The sequence below is a fragment of the Phalangium opilio genome, unplaced genomic scaffold, assembly GCF_054372755.1.
Source record: "Phalangium opilio isolate 3A_F unplaced genomic scaffold, DU_Popi_V2 ptg000523l_1, whole genome shotgun sequence".
Lineage (NCBI taxonomy): Eukaryota > Metazoa > Arthropoda > Arachnida > Opiliones > Phalangiidae > Phalangium > Phalangium opilio.
In genome coordinates this window covers 2,161,933-2,185,950 of record NW_028324241.1, presented here as the reverse complement: position 1 = coordinate 2,185,950, position 24,018 = coordinate 2,161,933, and the positions used below count along the sequence as shown (strand labels likewise).

Genomic DNA, 24,018 nt, shown 5'->3' with positions numbered 1-24,018 from the left:
TCATAAGCCTAACCTGTAGCTAGTTGAATTTAAATAGTCACTAAATTACTTCTTCAGAAACTCGGGTCCGTCCGGGATTTGAACCCGGGACCACTCGCACCCAAAACGAGTATCATACTCCTAGACCAACGGACCATGTGTATCCGAGACATGCTCAACTCATAGGCCTAACCTGTAGATAGTTGAATTTAAATAGTCACTAAGTTACTTCTTCAAAACTCGGGTCCGTCCGGGATTTGAACCCGGGACCACTCGCACCCTAAGCGAGTATAATACCCCTAGACCAACGGACCATGCGTATCAGTGACATGCTCAACTGATAGGTCTAACCTGTAGATAGTTGAATTTAAATAATCTCTAAGTTTATTCTTCAAAAACTCGGGTCGGTCCGGGATTTGAACAGGGGACGACTCGCACCCAAAGCGATTATCAAACCCCTAGACCAACGGATCATGCGTATAATAAACATGCTCAATATATAGGCCTAACCTGTAGTTAGTTGCATTTAAATAGTCACTAAATTACTTCTTCAAAAACTCGGGTCCGTCCGGGATTTGAACGCGGGACCACTCGCACACAAAGCGAGTATCTTACCTCTAGACCAAGGGACCATGCGTATCAGCGCCATGCTAAACTCATAGGCCTATACTGTATTTAGTTGCATTTAAATAGTCACTAAATTACTTCTTCAAAAACTCAGGTCCGTCCGGGAATTTAACAAAGGACCACTCGCACCCTAAGCGAGTATCATATCCCTAGACCAACGGACCATGCGTATAAGAGACATGCTCAACTCATAGGCCTAACCTGTAGATAGTTGAATTTAACTAATCACTAAGCTACTTCTTCAAAAACTCGGGTCGGTCCGGGATTTGAAGAGGGGACGACTCGCACCCAAAGCGAGTATCAAACCCCTAGATTAACGGATCATGCGTATCATAAACATGCTCAATATATAGGCCTAACCTGTAGTTAGTAGTTAGTTGCATTTAAATAGTCACTAAATTACTTCTTCAAAAACTCGGGTCCGTCCGGGATTTGAACGCTGGACCACTCGCACACAAAGCGAGTATCTTACCTCTAGACCAAGGGACCATGCGTATCAGCGCCATGCTAAACTCATAGGCCTATACTGTATTTAGTTGCATTTAAATAGTCACTAAATTACTTCTTCAAAAACTCAGGTCCGTCCGGGAATTTAACAAAGGACCACTCGCACCCTAAGCGAGTATCATACCCCTAGACCAACAGACCATGCGTATCAGAGCCATGCTCAACTCATAGGCCTAACCTGTATTTATTTGCCTTTAAATGTCTCTAAAATACTTCATGAAAAACTCGGGTTCGTCCGGGATTTGAACCCGGGACCACTCGCACCCAGAGCGAGTTTAGTACCCCTAGACCAACGGACCATGCGTATCAGAGACATGCTCAACTCATAGACCTAACCTGTAGACAGTTGAATTTAAATAGTCACTAAGTTACTTCTTCAAAAACTCGGGTCCGTCCGGGATTTTAACAGGGGACGACTCGCACCCAAAACGAGTATCAAACCCCTAGACCAACGGATCATGCGTATCATAAACATGCTCAATATATAGGCCTAACCTGTAGTTAGTTGCATTTAAATAGTCACTAAATTACTTCTTCAAAAACTAAGGTCCGTCCGGGATTTGAACCCGGGACTATTCCCACCTTAAGCGAGTATCAAACCCCTAGATTAACGGATCATGCGTATCATATACATGCTCAATATATAGGCCTAACCTGTAGTTAGTAGTTAGTTGCATTTAAATAGTCACTAAATTACTTCTTCAAAAACTCGCGTCCGTCCGGGATTTTAACCCGGGACCACTCGCACCCTAAGCGATTATCATACCCCTAGACCAACGGACCATGTGTATCCGAGACAAGCTCAACTCATAGGCCTAACCTGTACCTAGTTGCATTTAAATAACCACTAAACTACTTCTTGAAAAACTCGGGCCCGTCCGGGATTTGAACCCGGGACCACTCGCACCCTAAGCGAGTATAATACCCCTAGACCAACGGACCATGCGTATCAGTGACATGCTCAACTCATAGGCCTAACCTGTAGATAGTTGAATTTAAATAATCTCTAAGTTTATTCTTCAAAAACTCGGGTCGGTCCGGGATTTGAACAGGGGACGACTCGCACCCAAAGGGATTATCAAACCCCTAGACCAACGGATCATGCGTATAATAAACATGCTCAATATATAGGCCTAACCTGTAGTTAGTTGCATTTAAATAGTCACTAAATTACTTCTTCAGAAACTCGAGTCCGTGCGGGATTTGAACCCGGGACCACTCGCACCCAAAACGAGTATCATACTCCTAGACCAACGGACCATGCGTATCAGAGACATGCTCAACTCATAAGACTAACCTGTAGATAGTTGAATTTAAATAGTCACAAAGTTACTTCTTCAAAAACTCGGGTCCGTCCGGGATTTGAACCCGGGACCACTCGCACCCAAAGCGAGTATCATACCCCTAGACCAACGGACCATGCGTATCAGAGACATGCTCAACTCATAGGCCTAACCTGTAGATAGTTGAATTTAACTAATCACTAAGCTACTTCTTCAAAAACTCGGGTCCGTCCGGGATTTGAACAGGGGACCACTCGCACCCAAAGCGAGTACCAAACCCCTAGACCAACGGATCATGCGTATTATAAACATTCTCAATATATAGGCCTAACCTGTATTTAGTTTCATTTAAATGTCACTAAAATACTTCTTGAAAAACTCGAGTCCGTCCGGGATTTGCACCCGGGACCACTCGCAACCATAGCGAGTATCATACCACTAGACCAACGGACCATGCGTAACAGAGCCATGCTCAACTCATAGGCCTAACCTGTAGCTAGTTGCATTTAAATAGTCACTAAATTACTTCTTCAAAAACTCAGGTCCGTCCGGGAATTTAACAAAGGACCACTCGCACCCTAAGCGAGTATCATACCCCTAGACCAACGGACCATGCGTATCAGAGCCATGCTCAACTCATAGGCCTAACCTGTATTTATTTGCATTTAAATGTCTCTAAAATACTTCATGAAAAACTCGAGTTCGTCCGGGATTTGAACCCGGGACCACTCGCACCCAGAGCGAGTTTAGTACCCCTAGACCAACGGACCATGCGTATCAGAGACATGCTCAACTCATAGGCCTAACCTGTAGACAGTTGAATTTAAATAGTCACTAAGTTACTTCTTCAAAAACTCGGGTCCGTCCGGGATTTTAACAGGGGACGACTCGCACCCAAAACGAGTATCAAACCCCTAGACCAACGGATCATGCGTATCATAAACATGCTCAATATATAGGCCTAACCTGTAGTTAGTTGCATTTAAATAGTCACTAAATTACTTCTTCAAAAACTCGGGCCCGTCCGGGATTTGAACCCGGGACCACTCGCACACAAAGCGAGTATCATACCCCTAGACCAACAGACCATGCGTATCAGAGACATGCTCAACTCATAAGCCTAACCTGTAGCTACTTGAATTTAAATAGTCACTAAATTACTTCTTCAGAAACTCGAGTCCGTCCGGGATTTGAACCCGGGACCACTTGCACCCAAAACGAGTATCATACTCCTAGACCAACGGACCATGCGTATCAGAGACATGCTCAACTCATAAGACTAACCTGTAGATAGTTGAATTTAAATAGTCACAAAGTTACTTCTTCAAAAACTCGGGTCCGTCCGGGATTTGAACCCGGGACCACTCGCACCCAAAGCGAGTATCATACCCCTAGACCAACGGACCATGCGTATCAGAGACATGCTCAACTCATAGGCCTAACCTGTAGATAGTTGAATTTAACTAATCACTAAGCTACTTCTTCAAAAACTCGGGTCCGTCCGGGATTTGAACAGGGGACCACTCGCACCCAAAGCGAGTACCAAACCCCTAGACCAACGGATCATGCGTATTATAAACATTCTCAATATATAGGCCTAACCTGTATTTAGTTTCATTTAAATGTCACTAAAATACTTCTTGAAAAACTCGAGTCCGTCCGGGATTTGCACCCGGGACCACTCGCAACCATAGCGAGTCTCATACCACTAGACCAACGGACCATGCGTAACAGAGCCATGCTCAACTCATAGGCCTAACCTGTAGCTAGTTGCATTTAAATAGTCACTAAATTACTTCTTCAAAAACTCAGGTCCGTCCGGGAATTTAACAAAGGACCACTCGCACCCTAAGCGAGTATCATACCCCTAGACCAACGGACGATGCGTATCAGAGCCATGCTCAACTCATAGGCCTAACCTGTATTTATTTGCATTTAAATGTCTCTAAAATACTTCATGAAAAACTCGAGTTCGTCCGGGATTTGAACCCGGGACCACTCGCACCCAAAGCGAGTATCATACCCCTTGACCAACGGACCATGCGTATCAGAGACATGCTCAACTCATAGGCCTAATCTGTAGACAGTTGAATTTAAATAGTCACTAAGTTACTTCTTCAAAAACTCGGGTCCGTCCGGGATTTGAACAGGGGACGACTTGCACCCAAAACGAGTATCAAACCCCTAGACCAACGGATCATGCGTATCATAAATATGCTCAATATATAGGCCTAACCTGTAGTTAGTTGCATTTAAATAGTCACTAAATTACTTCTTCAAAAACTAAGGTCCGTCCGGGATTTGAACCCGGGACTATTCCCACCTTAAGCGTGTATCATATCCCTAGACCAACGGATCATGCGCATCATAAACATGCTCATTTCATAGGCCTAACCTGTAGTTAGTTGCATTTAAATTGTCACTAAATTACTTCTTCAAAAACTCGCGTCCGTCCGGGATTTTAACCCGGGACCACTCGCACCCAAAGCGAGTATCATACCCCTAGACCAAGGGATCATGCGTATCAGAGCCATGCTAAACTCTTAGGCCTAACCTGTATCTAATTGCATTTAAATAACCACTAAGTTACTTCTTGAAAAACTCGGGCCCGTCCTGGATTTGAACCCGGGACCACTCGCACCCTAAGCGATTATCATACCCCTAGACCAACGGACCATGTGTATCCGAGACATGCTCAACTCATAGGCCTAACCTGTACCTAGTTGCATTTAAATAACCACTAAATTACTTCTTGAAAAAGTCGGGCCCGTCCTGGATTTGAACCCGGGACCACTCGCACCCTAAGCGAGTATCATACCCCTAGACCAACGGATCATGTGTATCCGAGACATGCTCAACTCATAGGCCTAACCTGTAGATAGTTGAATTTAAATAGTCACTAAGTTACTGCTTCAAAACTCGGCTCCGTCCGGGATTTGAACCCGGGACCACTCGCACCCTAAGCGAGTATAATACAACTAGACCAACGGACCATGCGTATCAGTGACATGCTCAACTCATAGGCCTAACCTGTAGATAGTTGAATTTAAATAATCACTAAGTTTATTCTTCAAAATCTCGGGTCGGCCCGGGATTTGAACAGGGGACGACTCGCACCCAAAGCGAGTATCAAACCCCTAGACCAACGGATCATGCGTATCATAAACATGCTCAATATATAGGCCTAACCTGTAGTTAGTTGCATTTAAATAGTCACTAAATTACTTCTTCAAAAAGTCGGGCTCGTCCGGGATTTAAACCCGGACCACTCGCACACAAAGCGAGTATCATACCCCTAGACCAACGGACCGTGCGTATCAGAGACATGCTCAACTCATAAGCCTAACCTGTAGCTAGTTGAATTTAAATAGTCACTAAATTACTTCTTCAAAAACTCGGGTCCGTCCGGGATTTGAACCCGGGACCACTCGCACCCAAAGCGAGTATCATACCCCTAGACCAACGGACCATGCGTATCAGAGACATGCTCAACTCATAGGCTTAACCTGTAGACAGTTGAATTTAAATAGTCACTAAGTTACTTCTTCAAAAACTCGGGTCCGTCCGGGATTTGAACAGGGGACGACTTGCACCCAAAACGAGTATCATATCCCGAGACCAACGGATCATGCGCATCATAAACATGCTCAATATATAGGCCTAACCTGTAGTTAGTTGCATTTAAATTGTCACTAAATTACTTCTTCAAAAACTCGCGTCCGTCCGGGATTTTAACCCGGGACCACTCGCACCCAAAGCGAGTATCATACCCCTAGACCAAGGGATCATGCGTATCAGAGCCATGCTAAACTCTTAGGCCTAACCTGTATCTAATTGCATTTAAATAACCACTAAGTTACTTCTTGAAAAACTCGGGCCCGTCCTGGATTTGAACCCGGGACCACTCGCACCCTAAGCGATTATCATACCCCTAGACCAACGGACCATGTGTATCCGAGACATGCTCAACTCATAGGCCTAACCTGTACCTAGTTGCATTTAAATAACCACTAAATTACTTCTTGAAAAACTCGGGCCCGTCCGGGACTTGAACCCGGGACCACTCGCACCCTAAGCGAGTATCATACCCCTAGACCAACGGATCATGTGTATCCGAGACATGCTCAACTCATAGGCCTAACCTGTAGATAGTTGAATTTAAATAGTCACTAAGTTACTGCTTCAAAACTCGGCTCCGTCCGGGATTTGAACCCGGGACCACTCGCACCCTAAGCGAGTATAATACAACTAGACCAACGGACCATGCGTATCAGTGACATGCTCAACTCATAGGCCTAACCTGTAGATAGTTGAATTTAAATAATCACTAAGTTTATTCTTCAAAAACTCGGGTCGGTCCGGGATTTGAACAGGGGACGACTCGCACCCAAAGCGAGTATCAAACCCCTAGACCAACGGATCATGCGTATCATAAACATGCTCAATATATAGGCCTAACCTGTAGTTAGTTGCATTTAAATAGTCACTAAATTACTTCTTCAAAAAGTCGGGCTCGTCCGGGATTTAAACCCGGACCACTCGCACACAAAGCGAGTATCATACCCCTAGACCAACGGACCATGCGTATCAGAGACATGCTCAACTCATAAGCCTAACCTGTAGCTAGTTGAATTTAAATAGTCACTAAATTACTTCTTCAAAAACTCGGGTCCGTCCGGGATTTGAACCCGGGACCACTCGCACCCAAAACGAGTATCATACTCCTAGACCAACGGACCATGCGCATCAGAGACATGCTCAACTCATAAGCCTAACCTGTAGCTAGTTGAATTTAAATAGTCACTAAATTACTTCTTCAAAAACTCGGGTCCGTCCGGGATTTGAACCCGGGACTATTCCCACCTTAAGCGAGTATCATATCCCTAGACCAACGGATCATGCGTATCATAAACATGCTCCTTTCATAGGCCTAACCTGTAGTTATTTGCATTTAAATAGTCACTAAATTACTTCTTCAAAAAGTCGGGCTCGTCCGGGATTTAAACCCGGACCACTCGCACACAAAGCGAGTATCATACCCCTAGACCAACGGACCATGCGTATCAGAGACATGCTCAACTCATAAGCCTAACCTGTAGCTAGTTGAATTTAAATAGTCACTAAATTACTTCTTCAAAAACTCGGGTCCGTCCGGGATTTGAACCCGGGACCACTCGCACCCAAAACGAGTATCATACTCCTAGACCAACGGACCATGCGTATCAGAGACATGCTCAACTCATAAGCCTAACCTGTAGCTAGTTGAATTTAAATAGTCACTAAATTACTTCTTCAAAAACTCGGGTCCGTCCGGGATTTGAACCCGGGACTATTCCCACCTTAAGCGAGTATCATATCCCTAGACCAACGGATCATGCGTATCATAAACATACTCATTTCATAGGCCTAACCTGTAGTTAGTTGCATTTAAATAGTCACTAAATTACTTCTTCAAAAAGTCGGGCTCGTCCGGGATTTAAACCCGGACCACTCGCACACAAAGCGAGTATCATACCCCTAGACCAACGGACCATGCGTATCAGAGACATGCTCAACTCATAAGCCTAACCTGTAGCTAGTTGAATTTAAATAGTCACTAAATTTCTTCTTCAAAAACTCGGGTCCGTCCGGGATTTGAACCCGGGACCACTCGCACCCAAAACGAGTATCATACTCCTAGACCAACGGACCATGCGTATCAGAGACATGCTCAACTCATAAGCCTAACCTGTAGTTAGTTGCATTTAAATAGTCACTAAATTACTTCTTCAAAAACTCGCGTCCGTCCAGGATTTTAACCCGGGACCACTCGCAACCAAAGCGAGTATCATACCCCTAGACCAAGGGATCATGCGTATCAGAGCCATGCTAAACTCTTAGGCCTAACCTGTACCTAGTTGCATTTAAATAACCACTAAATTACTTCTTGAAAAACTCGGGTCCGTTCGGGATTTGAACCCGGGACCACTCGCACCGTAAGCGAGTATAATACCCCTAGACCAACGGACCATGCGTATCAGTGGCATGCTCAACTCATAGGCCTAACCTGTAGATAGTTGAATTTAAATAATCACTAAGTTTATTCTTCAAAAACTCGGGTCGGTCCGGGATTTGAACAGGGGACGACTCGCACCCAAAGCGAGTATCAAACCCCTAGACCAACGAATCATGCGTATCATAAACATGCTCAATATATAGGCCTCACCTGTAGTTAGTTGCATTTAAATAGTCACTAAATTACTTCTTCAAAAACTCGGGCCCGTCCGGGATTTGAACCCGGGACCACTCGCACCCTAAGCGAGTATCATACCCCTAGACCAACGGACCATGTGTATCCGAGTCATGCTCAACTCATAGGCCTAACCTGTAGATAGTTGAATTTAAATAGTCACTAAGTTACTTCTTCAAAACTCGGGTCCGTCCGGGATTTGAACTCGGGACCACTCGCACCCTAAGCGAGTATCAAACCCCTAGACCAACGGATCATGCGTATCATAAACATGCTCAATATATAGGCCTAACCTGTAGTTAGTTGCATTTGAATAGTCACTAAATTACTTCTTCAAAAACTAAGGTCCGTCCGGGATTTGAACCCGGGACTATTCCCACCTTAAGCGAGTATCATATCCCTAGACCAACGGATCATAAACATGCTCACTTCATAGGCCTAACCTGTAGTTAGTTGCATTTAAATAGTCACTAAATTACTTCTTGAGAAACTCGGGTCCGTCCGGGATTTGAACCCGGGACCACTCGCACCCTAAGCGAGTATCATACCCCTAGACCAACGGACCATGTGTATCCGAGACATGCTCAACTCATAGGCCTAACCTGTAGATAGTTGAATTTAAATAGTCACTAAGTTACTTCTTCAAAACTCGGGTCCGTCCGGGATTTGAACCCGGGACCACTCGCACCCAAAACGAGTATCATACTCCTAGACCAACGGATCATGCGTATCATAAACATGCTCAATATATAGGCCTAACCTGTAGTTAGTTGCATTTAAATAGTCACTAAATTTCTTCTTCAAAAACTCGGGCCCGTCCGGGATTTGAACCCGGGACCACTCGCACACAAAGCGAGTATCATACCCCTAGACCAACGGACCATGCGTATCAGAGACATGCTCAACTCATAAGCCTAAACTGTAGCTAGTTGAATTTAAATAGTCACTAAATTACTTCTTCAGAAACTCGGGTCCGTCCGGGATTTGAACCCGGGACCACGCGCACCCAAAACGAGTATCATACTCCTAGACCAACGGACCATGCGTATCAGAGACATGCTCAACTCATAAGCCTAACCTGTAGTTAGTTGCATTTAAATAGTCACTAAATTACTTCTTCAAAAACTCGCGTCCGTCCGGGATTTTAACCCGGGACCACTCGCAACCAAAGCGAGTATTATACCCCTAGACCAAGGGATCATGCGTATCAGAGCCATGCTAAACTCTTAGGCCTAACCTGTACCTAGTTGCATTTAAATAACCACTAAATTACTTCTTGAAAAACTCGGGTCCGTTCGGGATTTGAACCCGGGACCACTCGCACCGTAAGCGAGTATCATACCCCTAGATCAACGGACCATGTGTATCCGAGACATGCTCAACTCTTAGCTAACCTGTAGATAGTTGAATTTAAATAGTCACTAAGTTACTTCTTCTAAACTCGGGTCCGTCCGGGATTTGAACCCGGGACCACTCGCACCCTAAGCGAGTATAATACCCCTAGACCAACGGACCATGCGTATCAGTGGCATGCTCAACTCATAGGCTTAACCTGTAGATAGTTGAATTTAAATAATCACTAAGTTTATTCTTCAAAAACTCGGGTCGGTCCGGGATTTGAACAGGGGACGACTCGCACCCAAAGCGAGTATCAAACCCCTAGACCAACGAATCATGCGTATCATAAACATGCTCAATATATAGGCCTAACCTGTAGTTAGTTGCATTTAAATAGTCACTAAATTACTTCTTCAAAAACTCGGGCCCGTCCGGGATTTGAACCCGGGACCACTCGCACCCTAAGCGAGTATCATACCCCTAGACCAACGGATCATGTGTATCCGAGTCATGCTCAACTCATAGGCCTAACCTGTAGATAGTTGAATTTAAATAGTCACTAAGTTACTTCTTCAAAACTCGGGTCCGTCCGGGATTTGAACTCGGGACCACTCGCACCCTAAGCGAGTATCAAACCCCTAGACCAACGGATCATGCGTATCATAAACATGCTCAATATATAGGCCTAACCTGTAGTTAGTTGCATTTGAATAGTCACTAAATTACTTCTTCAAAAACTAAGGTCCGTCCGGGATTTGAACCCGGGACTATTCCCACCTTAAGCGAGTATCATATCCCTAGACCAACGGATCATAAACATGCTCACTTCATAGGCCTAACCTGTAGTTAGTTGCATTTAAATAGTCACTAAATTACTTCTTGAGAAACTCGGGTCCGTCCGGGATTTGAACCCGGGACCACTCACACCCTAAGCGAGTATCATACCCCTAGACCAACGGACCATGTGTATCCGAGACATGCTCAACTCATAGGCCTAACCTGTAGATAGTTGAATTTAAATAGTCACTAAGTTACTTCTTCAAAACTCGGGTCCGTCCGGGATTTGAACCCGGGACCACTCGCACCCAAAACGAGTATCATACTCCTAGACCAACGGATCATGCGTATCATAAACATGCTCAATATATAGGCCTAACCTGTAGTTAGTTGCATTTAAATAGTCACTAAATTTCTTCTTCAAAAACTCGGGCCCGTCCGGGATTTGAACCCGGGACCACTCGCACACAAAGCGAGTATCATACCCCTAGACCAACGGACCATGCGTATCAGAGACATGCTCAACTCATAAGCCTAACCTGTAGCTAGTTGAATTTAAATAGTCACTAAATTACTTCTTCAGAAACTCGGGTCCGTCCGGGATTTGAACCCGGGACCACTCGCACCCAAAACGAGTATCATACTCCTAGACCAACGGACCATGCGTATCAGAGACATGCTCAACTCATAAGCCTAACCTGTAGTTAGTTGCATTTAAATAGTCACTAAATTACTTCTTCAAAAACTCGGGCCCGTCCGGGATTTGAACCCGGGACCACTCGCACACAAAGCGAGTATCATACCCCTAGACCAACGGACCTTGCGTATCAGAGACATGCTCAACTCATAAGCCTAACCTGTAGTTAGTTGCATTTAAATAGTCACTAAATTACTTCTTCAAAAACTCGGGCCCGTCCGGGATTTGAACCCGGGACCACTCGCACACAAAGCGAGTATCATACCCCTAGACCAACGGACCATGCGTATCAGAGACATGCTCAACTCATAAGCTTAACCTGTAGCTAGTTGAATTTAAATAGTCACTAAATTACTTCTTCAGAAACTCGGGTCCGTCCGGGATTTGAACCCGGGACCACTCGCACCCAAAACGAGTATCATACTCCTAGACCAACGGACCATGCGTATCAGAGACATGCTCAACTCATAAGCCTAACCTGTAGATAGTTGAATTTAAATAGTCGCTAAGTTACTTCTTCAAAAAATCGGGTCCGTCCGGGATTTGAACTCGGGACCACTCGCACCCAAAGCGAGTATCATACCCCTAGACTAACGGACCATGCGTATCAGAGACATGCTCTACTCATAGGCCTAACCTGTAGATAGTTGAATTTAACTAATCACTAAGCTACTTCTTCAAAAACTCGGGTCGGTCCGGGATTTGAAGAGGGGACGACTCGCACCCAAAGCGAGTATCAAACCCCTAGATTAATGGATCATGCGTATCATAAACATGCTCAATATATAGGCCTAACCTGTAGTTAGTAGTTAGTTGCATTTGAATAGTCACTAAATTACTTCTTCAAAAACTCGGGTCCGTCCGGGATTTGAACCCGGGACCACTCGCACACAAAGCGAGTATCACGAGGTGTCGGCCTCCCTCCTTGGGGACTCTCTAGGGGTGACTACCAGCAGGGGCTGCCCTCAGGGTGGAGTGCTCTCCCCCCTGTTGTGGTGCCTGGTGGTGGATGAACTCTTGGGGAGGCTCGGGGGTGCTGGGGGCTGCAGCTGCTTCGGGTATGCGGACGATGTAGCGATAGTCTTTACCGGGAAGTTCCCGGATACTGTTACCACACTTATGAGATCTGCTCTCTCTAGCGTGGAGCAATGGTGTCAGGCGGTTAACCTCACCGTTAATCCTGACAAAACTGTCCTTGTTCCTTTTACAAGGAAGAATACTAAGGATCTGTTCAATGATATCTCCTTCTTTGGCCATGTCCTGACAAAGTCCTCCAAGGTGAAATACTTGGGGGTGACCTTTGACTGCAGACTCACATGGAAGCCGCATCTTGATCGGTGTATTAAGAAGGCCAAGATGCTCTTCTGGAGGACCAAGAGCTCTGTCGGCCAGACTTGGGGCCTCAACCCCAAGGCTGTACACTGGCTCTATACTGGGATCATCAGACCCATACTATCTTACGGGGCACTTGTCTGGTGGACAAGGGTCCGGCTTAGGACGGTGCAGGCCGCCCTGCGCAAGCTTCAAAGGCTTGCCTGCATTGGTGTTACGGGGCCATGAGATCGACCCCAACTGCTTCCCTGGAGGTGCTCCTTGACATGCTTCCTCTTCATCTCTTCATTGAGGAGGAGGCTGTCATGGGGGCCTACAGGCTCAACATTAGTGGCTGCTGGGTTCCAAGACTCTGGGATTACAGCCACACGAAGCTCTTTCGGGAGTACGCCGCACTTGAGCCGTCGTTAACGATGTGCTCTGACAAAACCGTTACCAGTTTTGACTTCACTAAGCCATTCAGCATCCACTTTCCCAGTCGGGCAGATCGGATTAACCTGCTGCCTCTTGGCACTGGGGGTGAATCTATTTGGTTCACCGATGGTTCCAAGACTGATTCCGGCGCTGGCGCCGGCTACTACTGCCAAACCACAAGGGTCGGCTTTTCTGCTTGCCTGGGCACGTTTGCTAGTGTGTTCCAGGCGGAAATTGCCGCGATCTGTTATTGCACAGATTACTGTATTAATAAAGGGTACACCGGACGGACTGTGAGAATCTATTCTGACAGTCAGGCCGCCTTGAATGCACTGAACCAGTGTGAGATTACCTCTCAACTGGTGCGCAGCTGCCTTGATCTGCTAGCGCAACTGGCGTCCTGCAACAGGGCTCTGTTGTACTGGGTGCCAGGGCATAGCGGATACTATGGCAATGAGCAAGCCGATAGTTTTGCGAAAAGGGGCGCGGAGGCCAAGCTCTTGGGGCCGGAGCCGGCCGTCCCCATCACCTACGGGCACGTCAAACGGAGTCTGCATGACAGGTTGACTGTCATACAAAACCAGCTCTGGCATAACATGAAGGGCCAGCGACAGACAAAACAGTTAGTCAATGGTCCCTGCAGGTCTCGCGCTAGAGACCTAATTTCGCTCAGCAGATGGGATATTAGGCTGGCCACCGGTCTTCTGACCGGACACTGCCGGCTCAATAGACACCTCCATCTGATGGGTTTTGCTGACGACCCTCTCTGCAGGTCGTGCCGGGAGAAGGATGAAACATCCGCTCACGTACTTTGCGAGTGCGACTGCTTCGCCTCGCTTAGACTAGAACATTTTGATTCACACACTGTGGAGCCCTCAAGGGTCTCCTCTATTACGGTGGACCGAATTCTTCGCTACGCTGCAGCTACGGGCCTATTCAAGCCTGAATACGAGGATGCACAATATACCTTTGGCATCGGTGCTAGGGCGCGAACCCTCCTCAACAACAATAATAATAACAGTTTTGTAAATCATAAATCTGATAAGGGTGGTTTTCATTTCCATAAAGTTAATCACAGATTTGGATGAAAAAAATGGAAAATGTCCATAGAAATAACGTGTAAAATTTACCCATTTGCATGGTCTATATGTCTGGTAGATTTGAAACGGTCTTTAATGAAAGCTTCATATTTATTATTGGCATGTCTTTGTTGTATCATTAAGAAAAGTTAAGTTTAAAAATAGTTTTTCATATTTTAAGTTACATTCACGTGGTTTACCCTGAAACTGTGACACTTACGACTTTTTAGCATGGCTTAAGTAGTGTAGGAAGCGACTTGTGGACTTATGTCGTTTTACCGCATATATAGTCAAATTGTTAGAGCAATTAACTAGCTTAAAGGATATTTTAACTTTTGCCTGTCCAGCTAATTTAGTTGCGAAGTTGAGATTAAAGCTAATTTAAATTTATTACCAATTAAAGATAATTATACTTGATTTCCAATGTCTCTACCATCTGATTTTGCAAAAGTCTAGGGAATCATTTTTGTACAAGTCTAACAGCGTGAAACATTATTTCTTGTTTTTGGAGTGGGCATTGCTTAAATTTACAGCCTTAGCTGAGTACTTTCAGTCAGCTACTGCTATGGAATGTAGGACATATCCCCCCATCAGAGAAGAAATGTACATAATTCCTTCACGTACGAGACAAAATCCCCCGGACAATTTCCCCCGAATGGATGTAAAGGACATTCCCCCCAGCCCCAGGTCAAATTCTCCCCAGCCCCATTAAAAGTCCCCCCCCCCAAACTGTGATTGATAAGGAGGGAAATCTCAATTTTATTAAGTATTTAAAAATGAAGAACAATATTGTGCGAAAAGGAGTAATGTAACTTCGGAAATAAATATAAAAAGTAATTTTTTGGAAAAGGCATAATATCATTTGGATGTCAATAAAGATAAACAACAGTATTTTTTAAAAGTCACAACATTGTTAATTTTTTTTAAATAATAACAATAACGCGACTATCTCGTCAAACATTTATTATAGTCTTAATAGATTACATAATAATACTGTCGTATGGTGTGAGCTAAGTGAAGAGAGATCAAGCAAGCAAAGCGAACTCACTGATTAATCAAACAAAGACTAACCATGTTAGCGATCTGATGACGTCATCTTGACTACATCCCTCTATCTTTTCTAGCCTATTCTGGTCAAAGCGTACACAGTCTATTTTATCAAAAGCTCCCCTCTTTGACAGAATTGTTAAAGCTACTTTATACATTTATAAATTTTCTAACATTTTTAGTAACTCTATACATTTCTTAAAGCAGGGTTGGCAAAAATTGAGTTTTTAAAAAAAAACAAAAGTAGTGTTTTTTATTCTTTAAAACACGATTTGTTGTTTAAAACTGTTTTTAAACAAGTAGAAAAAACAGTAAAAAACACAAAAAAACCTAGTTTTAAACATGTTTAAAATCACTCTTGCAGATCTAATAGCCTATATATTATACATCGCGGCTCTCCATTTAAGCCACTACTTGCGCTAGCGCAAGGCGCGTATTTCCACAGCCTGCTTGATTAAACAAAATGGTCTTGGTTTGGACCAAGACAGAAAAAACAAACAATGAGAGTGACGTTTATCTTCTCCTTGGTTCACAATAATATGCGGTGAACACATGTATCAAATTCATTCTCAATTTTTGTGCACTCAGGGAGGAGTCTAACAAAAATCTTCTAAATTATTTGAAATATCTTAAAAAACCTTAATATGCGAAGATTGATATTGTTTTGGGAAGTAACAAGAATTTTAAGATTGAACGCTTGAAATTACGCCAAGAAATAATGCTCTATAGTTGTTTTCGATGTCCATTAAATAATACTCGTATCGACCTGCTTTCAATTAATCAGTGCAATCTGAACAGTACATTTGGGAGTGAAATCAAGTGTTTTATAGACGCAGCTTAGTGGTTTCAATCTCAAGTTAAGACCTACTAACGATTTGGAAGCGGTGTTATTTCTTTAGACGGGATCGAACCCCGCATACGAAAAAGGAAAGCCAACAAAACTATTACGGGGAAAACTGTACAGGTTTTTGGACTACATTTTCGAGCTTTTGCATTAGATCGTTACATTATTTAATTTGTGGCAAGAGCGAATATTGGGGCGTCTCACAAGCTTTTGTTCCAAAAATGGTAACAATCAATTTTGTTCCAACATATTTCCACAAAATAACCCTTTCTTGATAAAAAATAACAGTAAAACTGCAAATCTAAGAGGGTTTCATAATTACCCAATAGTAACGTCAACTGCGAGGCCACTCAAGTATGTGCTGGATTTCAAATTTTAGTTGTGATTTGAAATGACAAAAGCTGTAATCTCTTCCCGTAACATTTCTAAGACAATGTCTCTTTCATAATAAATTTTCTTTGTATTTGTATTTCAAGATACGTCACTGTTTTTTCAAAATTTCTTGCTCTGCAATTTCAATTCGTTTTTGTCTGTTACAAAATGTTAATTTGTCTTTGATGTGGCTATAAATTTACAACCAATACTCCTTCAATTAAACACACTTGTACATCCTATATATTAGTCATTGTTTTATCGTTCGAGGCTACAGCCCATTTGTGTATACATTAGAAGTTGATTAACATTATTTAACTTTAATTTTAACATTATGCACAATGAAGCGTGTAAACTTTCACTTTTATGTGCGGATCAACATGGAACCATGAAAAGTGGGTTATATTTTCGGTTAAAAGAACTATAGAGAATAATACGGCAGTATACGCCACTCGGGTCCCTGCGACCCCCCTTGCCGACCCCATTTGGTTTATACGCCACACGACTCTCCATTTCGGTTTAGACGCCATACAATTTTCCATTTCGGTTTATACGCCATACAGGGAAAATCTTTTTTGGGTTTATAGGGAAACTGGACGACCATATTTTCATCCCCCTCCCCCCATTTGGTATTACAGAGAAATATATTTGAATCAATGAATGAATTGTTTATTGTATATTACAACAGTACAATGTACCTGCTAGGTAATATACATTTTAAATTAAATGTTAAAATAAATAAAAAGGAAATTTAGTTCTTTCTAATGAAACAGCAAGCTTCAAATTAAAAGTTTTTAAGATTTAAAATACGATCAAACAAACTACTATTGGAGAAAATCACGTTGTATGTTTTCATTATACGGTTCAATGGGTTTTTTCAAGATTGATATAAAACAGTAAATGATTTCTTGTATTTCTTTGTGGAATGTTAAAACATATTCTATGTAAAATTTCTAAACAAGTTATATTTCTATTAATGATTTTTGTCAAGAAAATAATATCTATTTTTGAAATTACTAGTGATAATCTTTCCAGATTAAGAGACTGTAGTAATTCGTCATAGTGATACGATTTGAATTTTGTGAAATAAGTCTCGTAATACAAAATGAACTTTCTTTGTACAGATTCTAGTTTCTCTATGTTAGTTTTACAAGTCTGACTATAACTTAAAGACCCGTACAATAGTATCGGGCGTACTATAGTTTTATACAACTGCAAAAAACAAATTCGAGACTTAATCTGGCGCGCTATGTTTAGTGCTCCTCCCTGCGTTATTCGTGCGCGCATCGAGCTGTACTCCACATGGTCCTTAAAGTTTAGTTTTTGGTCAAAGATGACGCCAAGGTCGCGAATACTCGTTTCGCGGTCTAGTATTTTTCCGTTTAATTTGTACTCAAACATTAAGGGATCTCGCTTTCGGGTGTAGGAAAGTATTTTAGTTTTGGTGTCATTTATCGGGATTTTATTTAGTTCACACCAGTTCTGAATTTTTAATAGATCGTTTTGGAGGGCTTCACAGTCCGTAATGAGATTCACATATTTAGCGCACTTTTGATCGTCCGCAAACTGATAAATATTGGAGCTCGTTACATAGCTCGATAAGTCGGCAATGTTAATATTAAATAGAAGGGGTCCTAATGAGGAACCCTGAGGTACCCCACACGAAACTTTGAAAGAGACGTCGGAAGGATAATTGTTGCATTTAATTATATTACTTCTATCTTTTAAATAACTTTTGATCCACTCATATACTGAACCAGATAGTCCTTATGATGCTAATTTCTTTAGTAAAAGCTGGTGCGACTCTCGGTCGAATGCTTTCGATAGGTCTAAGTAGGCGACGTCGACCTGTCCGTGATTATTGATGACTGGCTCGACGTAGTTCAGTAGTGCTATATGGTTAGTATCTACGGAGTGTCCAATCACGAACCCGTGTTGAGTTTCAGGAAGGTTTGGTGCAAACCATTTATAAAGATAACTTTGTATAATAAACTCATAAAACATTGCCAATGCGCATAATATTGATACCGGACGGTAATTACTGGGATCGCCATTATAACCTTTTTTAAATATAGGTGATACTAGTGCCACCTTCCAAACATCTGGAAACACGCCTTGGTTTATCGATAAATTAAAAATGAGCGCAATGTAAGGGCTTAAGACCTCTTTACAGCCTTTTATAATAAAGTTCGGAATTCCGTCATAGCCCTTCGTGGTTTTTGGTTTTAATTTGTTTATGGCCGTCGTAACATCCGTCGTAGATATGCAGATATTAGAAAGAATAGTACAGCTGGGCTTATCTTCAATACTTTGTTCGAAATTTGAGTTATCTATGGCAATTGAGGAAAAACATTTCGCGAACTCCCGTGCGATCTCTGTCTGGTTCGTTATAATTTTGCCATCCTTATCTAAGTATATCTCTTCTTCTTGTGAGTGTGTCCTTTTTTTAACGTAAGACCAAAACTGTTTCGGGTTTTTTGACAGAGGCGCAGATTTGTCCGCTGTGTTCGTTGCGATCTCTAATGAGAAGTTCCCGTGATTGTGTTAGTGTGCTCTGTACTCCTCCGTGGCTGATTTCCTAGTGGCTACGGTCCATTATTAGTTTTGCAAGATAGATTTCCTTGTTTAAGATGACAGGATGCTTTAAGTGGTATGGTAGTTCTGAATCACCTAATCGTCCACTAACACAAATTAGATTTTCGCTATTTAACATGGGCTTGAGGCAGGCTATTTTTGAGGATCAATTTATTTCCCTTTGGTTTTCAAGTGATTTCAATTCTTCCGGATAATTTTCTCTTTGACTGCATTTTATCCATAGTTTTTCGGACCTATTAATCTCTTCCGCTGTTATTGGTCCAATCTTCTTATTCTTTTTGGCGATAAATATAAGCATTTATTCGAAGTGCTTTGTCTAATTGGCTGTATCTATTTAATTCTGTGATTTGGTTAACTCCCGTTTTATGGGATTTAACGACTGTGAGTATTGTTTTTCACTTTTCTTCTTCTATTTGCGATAAATCTGCCACCGATGGGTTTTTAATGGGCCATTCAGATTTATCTTTCTTGAGCCAAGAGGGCCCCTCCCACCATAACTGGTCTTTTGTTAGATCGTGCCTCTCGTGGGCATGTCTGCTGGGTTTTGTGTTCCCGGACAATGATACCAGTTCTTGGGATCCGAGAGTGTTTGTATTTCCATCGCTCGATTTTGCACAAAAGGCTTCCATGCTTTCGTCGATCCTTTCACCCAGTGTAGGGCTATCATGGAATCTGACCACATATAGTTTTCCATTTTCTCCGGCTCAAACAGTCTTTCTACGTTCTTAACTAACCTAGCTGCTAGTAAACAGCTCATGACCTCCAAGCGTGGCAGTGTTAGCTTCTTTAAAGGCGCTACTCGGGCTTTAGACGATACTAAAGTTACTCCAATTACTTTGTTTTCGGTTTCATAGCGTATATACACGGTAGCGGCGTATGTTTTAGTAGAAGCGTCACAGAATCCGTGGATTTGCATATTAGTAATTTTCGTCGAACTATCTTGAAAATAACACTTGGCTATATTTATGCTCCTTAATTTTGGTAGTTCTTGACACCATTGTTTAAATTAATTTCCAATTTCCTGCAGCAGTTCTTCGTCCCATTTAAGTCCACGTTCCCAAAGTGTTTGGAACAGAAATTTAGCCCTAATTGTATACGGCGCTAGGAATCCAACAGGATCAAATATTTGCGAGACGGCGCTAAGAATGTTTCGTTTTGTAGACTTAACTTCTTTTAGTATGTCGGTTAATATCGAAAGATCGAATGAGAAGCGATCTAATTGGGGGCCCCAGAGTAGCCATAATACTTTATGATCTTTCGGCTCTTCAATTTCAAATTTAATTTTAATGTTTGAATCTTCAGCTTCCATCCCCCACATTTTTCTTAGTTCTGGAGAATTTGTCTGCCATTTTCTTAGACGCATGTTGGCTTCGCCTAGCAGTTTCGATGCTCTTTTTGACAATTCGTATGCCTCAATTGGGGTTCCTTTTCCGCTTAGAAGGTCATCTACATATAGATCGCTATTTAATACTTGGACGGTTTTTTGATCCGTTTCGCGGTATTTCTTTAAATGATGTTTGATAGTCGCTGCTAATAAGTAGGGACTTGAAGTAACGCCAAAGGGCATACGTGTCATTCTTAGGGTCGTGAAATTATTTTCTTCTAATCTTTTATTTTCTTCTTTTCGCCATAGAAATCTTACACTGTCTTTGTCATTTTGCGCCAATCCTACCTGCAGGAATGCTTTTTCAATATCGGCGCAGACAGCTATGTGATTAATTCTGAACCGCAATAACAGCTGCAATAAGTCCGGGTTCAGGTTGGGCCCGCTTGCTAGACAGTCGTTCAGGGACGGCGCCCCGCTGATATGGGACGACGCATCGAAAACTACGTGAAATTTTGTCGTTGAACTAGCTTCTCTCTTCACGCCTTGATGCGGAATATAATACGTTCCAGGTGGTCCTATTTTCTCGTTCTCTGGAACTTCTTCCGCTATTCCTAACTCTAATTGTTCGTCGAAAACCCTTTTGTATGACTGATAGAAGTCAGGATCGTTGTTAAATCGCCTAATTTAACCGTGCATTCTTTTCGTTGCCGGTAGGTTATCTGATAGCGTCTCTTTCTCGGTTTTCCAAGGAAACTTGACTAAGTACCGCCCCTTTTCTTTGTCAAATCTTACGTCATTTTCGAATTTTTCTAGAACTTCCTCATCTTCTGGGATTTTCTCTTGTTTAGCTTCTATTCCTAGCGTATCTAATTCCCAGAACGATTTTAGAATGTTGGAAACATTGTTTTTATCTTCCAATTTTGTTATCATTGTTATCAAATTGCTCTTGATTTCGATACATCCCACGTTTATAATTGGGGTAGTCATTGGACCTTCGATTGTCCAGCCAAACATCGTTTCCAGACCTACTAATTTATTTTTCAGTCGCTCGTGGTTTCCCTTCACAATGTCCCAATAATAATCTCCGCCAATTAAAAGGCTTATTTGCGAATTGCTAGGGTTTGTTTGGTTTGGATCGTCAGCTAACTGAACGCCAGTTTTTCTGACAAAGCTTTGGATTTCGACGCAGCTTGATACTTGGGCGCGGCAGATATATGGTACTTCCACGGCCTCTACTTCTATTTTCTTCGAACTGTCTTGCGCGTTATGGAGGCTAATTTTTACTATTTTTATTTTTCTTTCTACGGGTGTTCATTTACAAATTTCGTTACTAAAACTAACTATTCTCCGATTACGGGGAGACTAAGTCTTTTTGATATTTCTGCTAATACAAAGGTTCCTTGACTTCCGTTGTTTAGCACGCATCGTACGGGTTCCAAATTGCTATTGTCTGGGTAATCTACGTTCTTGACTATTATTTGCGCGGTTTGCAACAGAACATTTTGCCTGCTAGGGTCAACAATGGTGTTGACTGCTATTTCTGTGGTACCTTCTGCTTGAGTTCCCTGACTGACCTTTTTATGAGATTCATTTTGGTGGCAAACGACAAAATTATGTCCGCCTTTACATTGCTTGCAGGTGCGATAATACGAATCGCACCGTCTCGCATCGTGGCTAAGCTTTAGACATAGGTAGCACCGTCTCGCGTCCCTAATTTGACTCCTTTTCTCCTCTAATGTATAGTTTTCGCAATTTGTTGGTGCGTGATTGGAATTTTGCAAAAGATGCAAAATACTGATCTTGTCATGACGTTGGTTTGGAGAGCATTTGCAGTTGGGATGTAATTTCGTGGTCTATTTGAATTATTCGCGTAGCGTTGTGGTTTTGAGAAGTACTGTGGGTTTTCATATGTTTGCGCTTGATTTTGAGGATGTTGTTTTTCTCGTCTTGAAGATTTGCCTAGTAAGGCGCAGGTTTCGTGGCCTTCAACTTCGCCTTTTAAAAATTCTACTAATGCCGGTATATTCCATTCCGCGTCTAAGATATGTTTTTTACTATAATCTAGCCTTATATCTTTTGGTACGCAAGATAGCAACGCTGGACATATAAAGGTTCCACTCAAGGTGGCATCTATCCTTAGAGCCGACAAACACCTCAAATTTAATTGAATTTTATCATATAGGTTACGCATGGCTTTAGTGTCGTTCAAGTCCGTAACAGGTTCTAAATTCATTAACGGTTTCCCATGTTTATGCACAACAAAGCCGGTACGTCCGAAACGTTCTTTTAATAATCTAATAGCTTTTTCATAATTTACATCTGAAGCCTTCATTCCCGCTAATGTTTGTTTCGCGTCTCCATCTAAGTAGGATGCTAAGTAGTTAAATTTCTCTACCTTTGTTATGGTGGTTTTTTTCGTGTACTGATGACTCAAATCTGCTCCAAAATCCGTCGAATTCGGTGAAATCTCCGGTGAACTTTGGAATCGCTAAGGTTGGGAGTCGTGTTCCATCTTCCCTCGTAATGGTGGTGACGACGTTGGTTCCGCTATTGTTTGAACCTCCACCGTTTGATCCACTCGTTGATGCTCCCGCTGCTTTTCGAATTCGGCGCTTTACTTTTCAATATGGTGATGTTGATCTTTTCTTGGTACGATATCGTTTCTGTCGCTTCCGCATCTAATTCATGCACCTCCTGAATTGTTGCCAGGATAGTTTGGTCACAATTGTTTATAGATTCCTCTCTTTTTTCCACGAGAGCTAACACATCTTCTATATCTTCAACGTCCGAGTAAGTATCGTTAACTAAACTCGCTAAAGTTTTAAATTTCTTTTTTAATTAAATTTTTAACGCGTTTTCACTTTAAATTTTCACTAATTATTTTTCACTTTTAAGTACCTATTTTCGCGATACTGGTTGGTTTTTCCCGGGTGCAGTGCACCATGTTGAATTTCCTAAGTTAACTTTTCCATTTTTATTTATTTTGTCGCTATTTTACTAATTTTCTTATCTTAATTTTATTTGGGAGAGCTGGTTTTAGTCTGCAACCGACTGAAGAAATTGCAAACGAAATTATTTTGGTTTAGTTTTTATTTTGAAAGCTCCTTCACTTGAGCGCTATTTTTATTTTTTTTTGAGATCAATTTCCAAAGAAGGTTTAGGGTTTATTTCCAAAAGAAATTCGATAAGAATTCAAGAGATAAATTTCCAAAGAAGATCTAGGGTTTATCTTCCAACGAAATTCGTTTGGAATTCATGAGATAAATTCCCAAAGAAGGTTTATTTTCCAACGAAATTAGTTAAGAATTTTAGAGATGAATTTCAAAGGGCCAGATATATTGCAATTATGCGCAGCTTTACATATAATTATCTCAAAATATTTTTACCCAAATTGTTTAGCTAAAGTTTTCCTAGATAGAAAAATTAAAAAGGCTTGTCCCGTAGCTAAGGCTCAGCAAGCGCTGAAATGGAATGTTCTATTTACCTATTTTTTATTCATGTTTTTTTGCTATAATACGTGTTTATGTAAAGAAAAAAATAGATTAAAAGTAAAATAAGAGTAATTAAAATC

The 24,018-nt window shown here is 42.1% G+C and overlaps 17 non-coding genes across 17 annotated transcripts; all 17 read right to left on the bottom strand.

The window, feature by feature from the left end:
* Positions 1-221: 221 nt before the first annotated feature.
* TRNAP-AGG (transfer RNA proline (anticodon AGG)) lies at positions 222-293 on the bottom strand. Its single transcript has one exon. It is a non-coding gene; the product is annotated as a tRNA-Pro (tRNA).
* A 1,690-nt stretch (positions 294-1,983) lies between these two features.
* Positions 1,984-2,055, bottom strand: TRNAP-AGG (transfer RNA proline (anticodon AGG)). Its single transcript has one exon. It is a non-coding gene; the product is annotated as a tRNA-Pro (tRNA).
* Positions 2,056-2,460: 405 nt separating this feature from the next.
* Positions 2,461-2,532, bottom strand: TRNAP-UGG (transfer RNA proline (anticodon UGG)). The gene has a single exon. It is a non-coding gene; the product is annotated as a tRNA-Pro (tRNA).
* An 880-nt stretch (positions 2,533-3,412) lies between these two features.
* TRNAT-UGU (transfer RNA threonine (anticodon UGU)) lies at positions 3,413-3,484 on the bottom strand. The gene has a single exon. It is a non-coding gene; the product is annotated as a tRNA-Thr (tRNA).
* Positions 3,485-3,730: 246 nt separating this feature from the next.
* Positions 3,731-3,802, bottom strand: TRNAP-UGG (transfer RNA proline (anticodon UGG)). Its single transcript has one exon. It is a non-coding gene; the product is annotated as a tRNA-Pro (tRNA).
* Positions 3,803-5,793: 1,991 nt separating this feature from the next.
* Positions 5,794-5,865, bottom strand: TRNAP-UGG (transfer RNA proline (anticodon UGG)). The gene has a single exon. It is a non-coding gene; the product is annotated as a tRNA-Pro (tRNA).
* Positions 5,866-6,428: 563 nt separating this feature from the next.
* On the bottom strand, positions 6,429-6,501 carry TRNAP-AGG (transfer RNA proline (anticodon AGG)). The gene has a single exon. It is a non-coding gene; the product is annotated as a tRNA-Pro (tRNA).
* A 2,150-nt stretch (positions 6,502-8,651) lies between these two features.
* TRNAP-AGG (transfer RNA proline (anticodon AGG)) lies at positions 8,652-8,723 on the bottom strand. Its single transcript has one exon. It is a non-coding gene; the product is annotated as a tRNA-Pro (tRNA).
* Positions 8,724-9,118: 395 nt separating this feature from the next.
* Positions 9,119-9,190, bottom strand: TRNAP-AGG (transfer RNA proline (anticodon AGG)). Its single transcript has one exon. It is a non-coding gene; the product is annotated as a tRNA-Pro (tRNA).
* Positions 9,191-9,435: 245 nt separating this feature from the next.
* TRNAT-UGU (transfer RNA threonine (anticodon UGU)) lies at positions 9,436-9,507 on the bottom strand. Its single transcript has one exon. It is a non-coding gene; the product is annotated as a tRNA-Thr (tRNA).
* Positions 9,508-9,912: 405 nt separating this feature from the next.
* Positions 9,913-9,984, bottom strand: TRNAR-ACG (transfer RNA arginine (anticodon ACG)). Its single transcript has one exon. It is a non-coding gene; the product is annotated as a tRNA-Arg (tRNA).
* Positions 9,985-10,068: 84 nt separating this feature from the next.
* TRNAP-AGG (transfer RNA proline (anticodon AGG)) lies at positions 10,069-10,140 on the bottom strand. Its single transcript has one exon. It is a non-coding gene; the product is annotated as a tRNA-Pro (tRNA).
* A 245-nt stretch (positions 10,141-10,385) lies between these two features.
* TRNAP-AGG (transfer RNA proline (anticodon AGG)) lies at positions 10,386-10,458 on the bottom strand. The gene has a single exon. It is a non-coding gene; the product is annotated as a tRNA-Pro (tRNA).
* A 395-nt stretch (positions 10,459-10,853) lies between these two features.
* TRNAP-AGG (transfer RNA proline (anticodon AGG)) lies at positions 10,854-10,925 on the bottom strand. Its single transcript has one exon. It is a non-coding gene; the product is annotated as a tRNA-Pro (tRNA).
* A 245-nt stretch (positions 10,926-11,170) lies between these two features.
* On the bottom strand, positions 11,171-11,242 carry TRNAT-UGU (transfer RNA threonine (anticodon UGU)). The gene has a single exon. It is a non-coding gene; the product is annotated as a tRNA-Thr (tRNA).
* Positions 11,243-11,488: 246 nt separating this feature from the next.
* On the bottom strand, positions 11,489-11,560 carry TRNAT-UGU (transfer RNA threonine (anticodon UGU)). The gene has a single exon. It is a non-coding gene; the product is annotated as a tRNA-Thr (tRNA).
* Positions 11,561-11,647: 87 nt separating this feature from the next.
* Positions 11,648-11,719, bottom strand: TRNAT-UGU (transfer RNA threonine (anticodon UGU)). Its single transcript has one exon. It is a non-coding gene; the product is annotated as a tRNA-Thr (tRNA).
* Between the last annotated feature and the right edge of the window lie 12,299 nt (positions 11,720-24,018).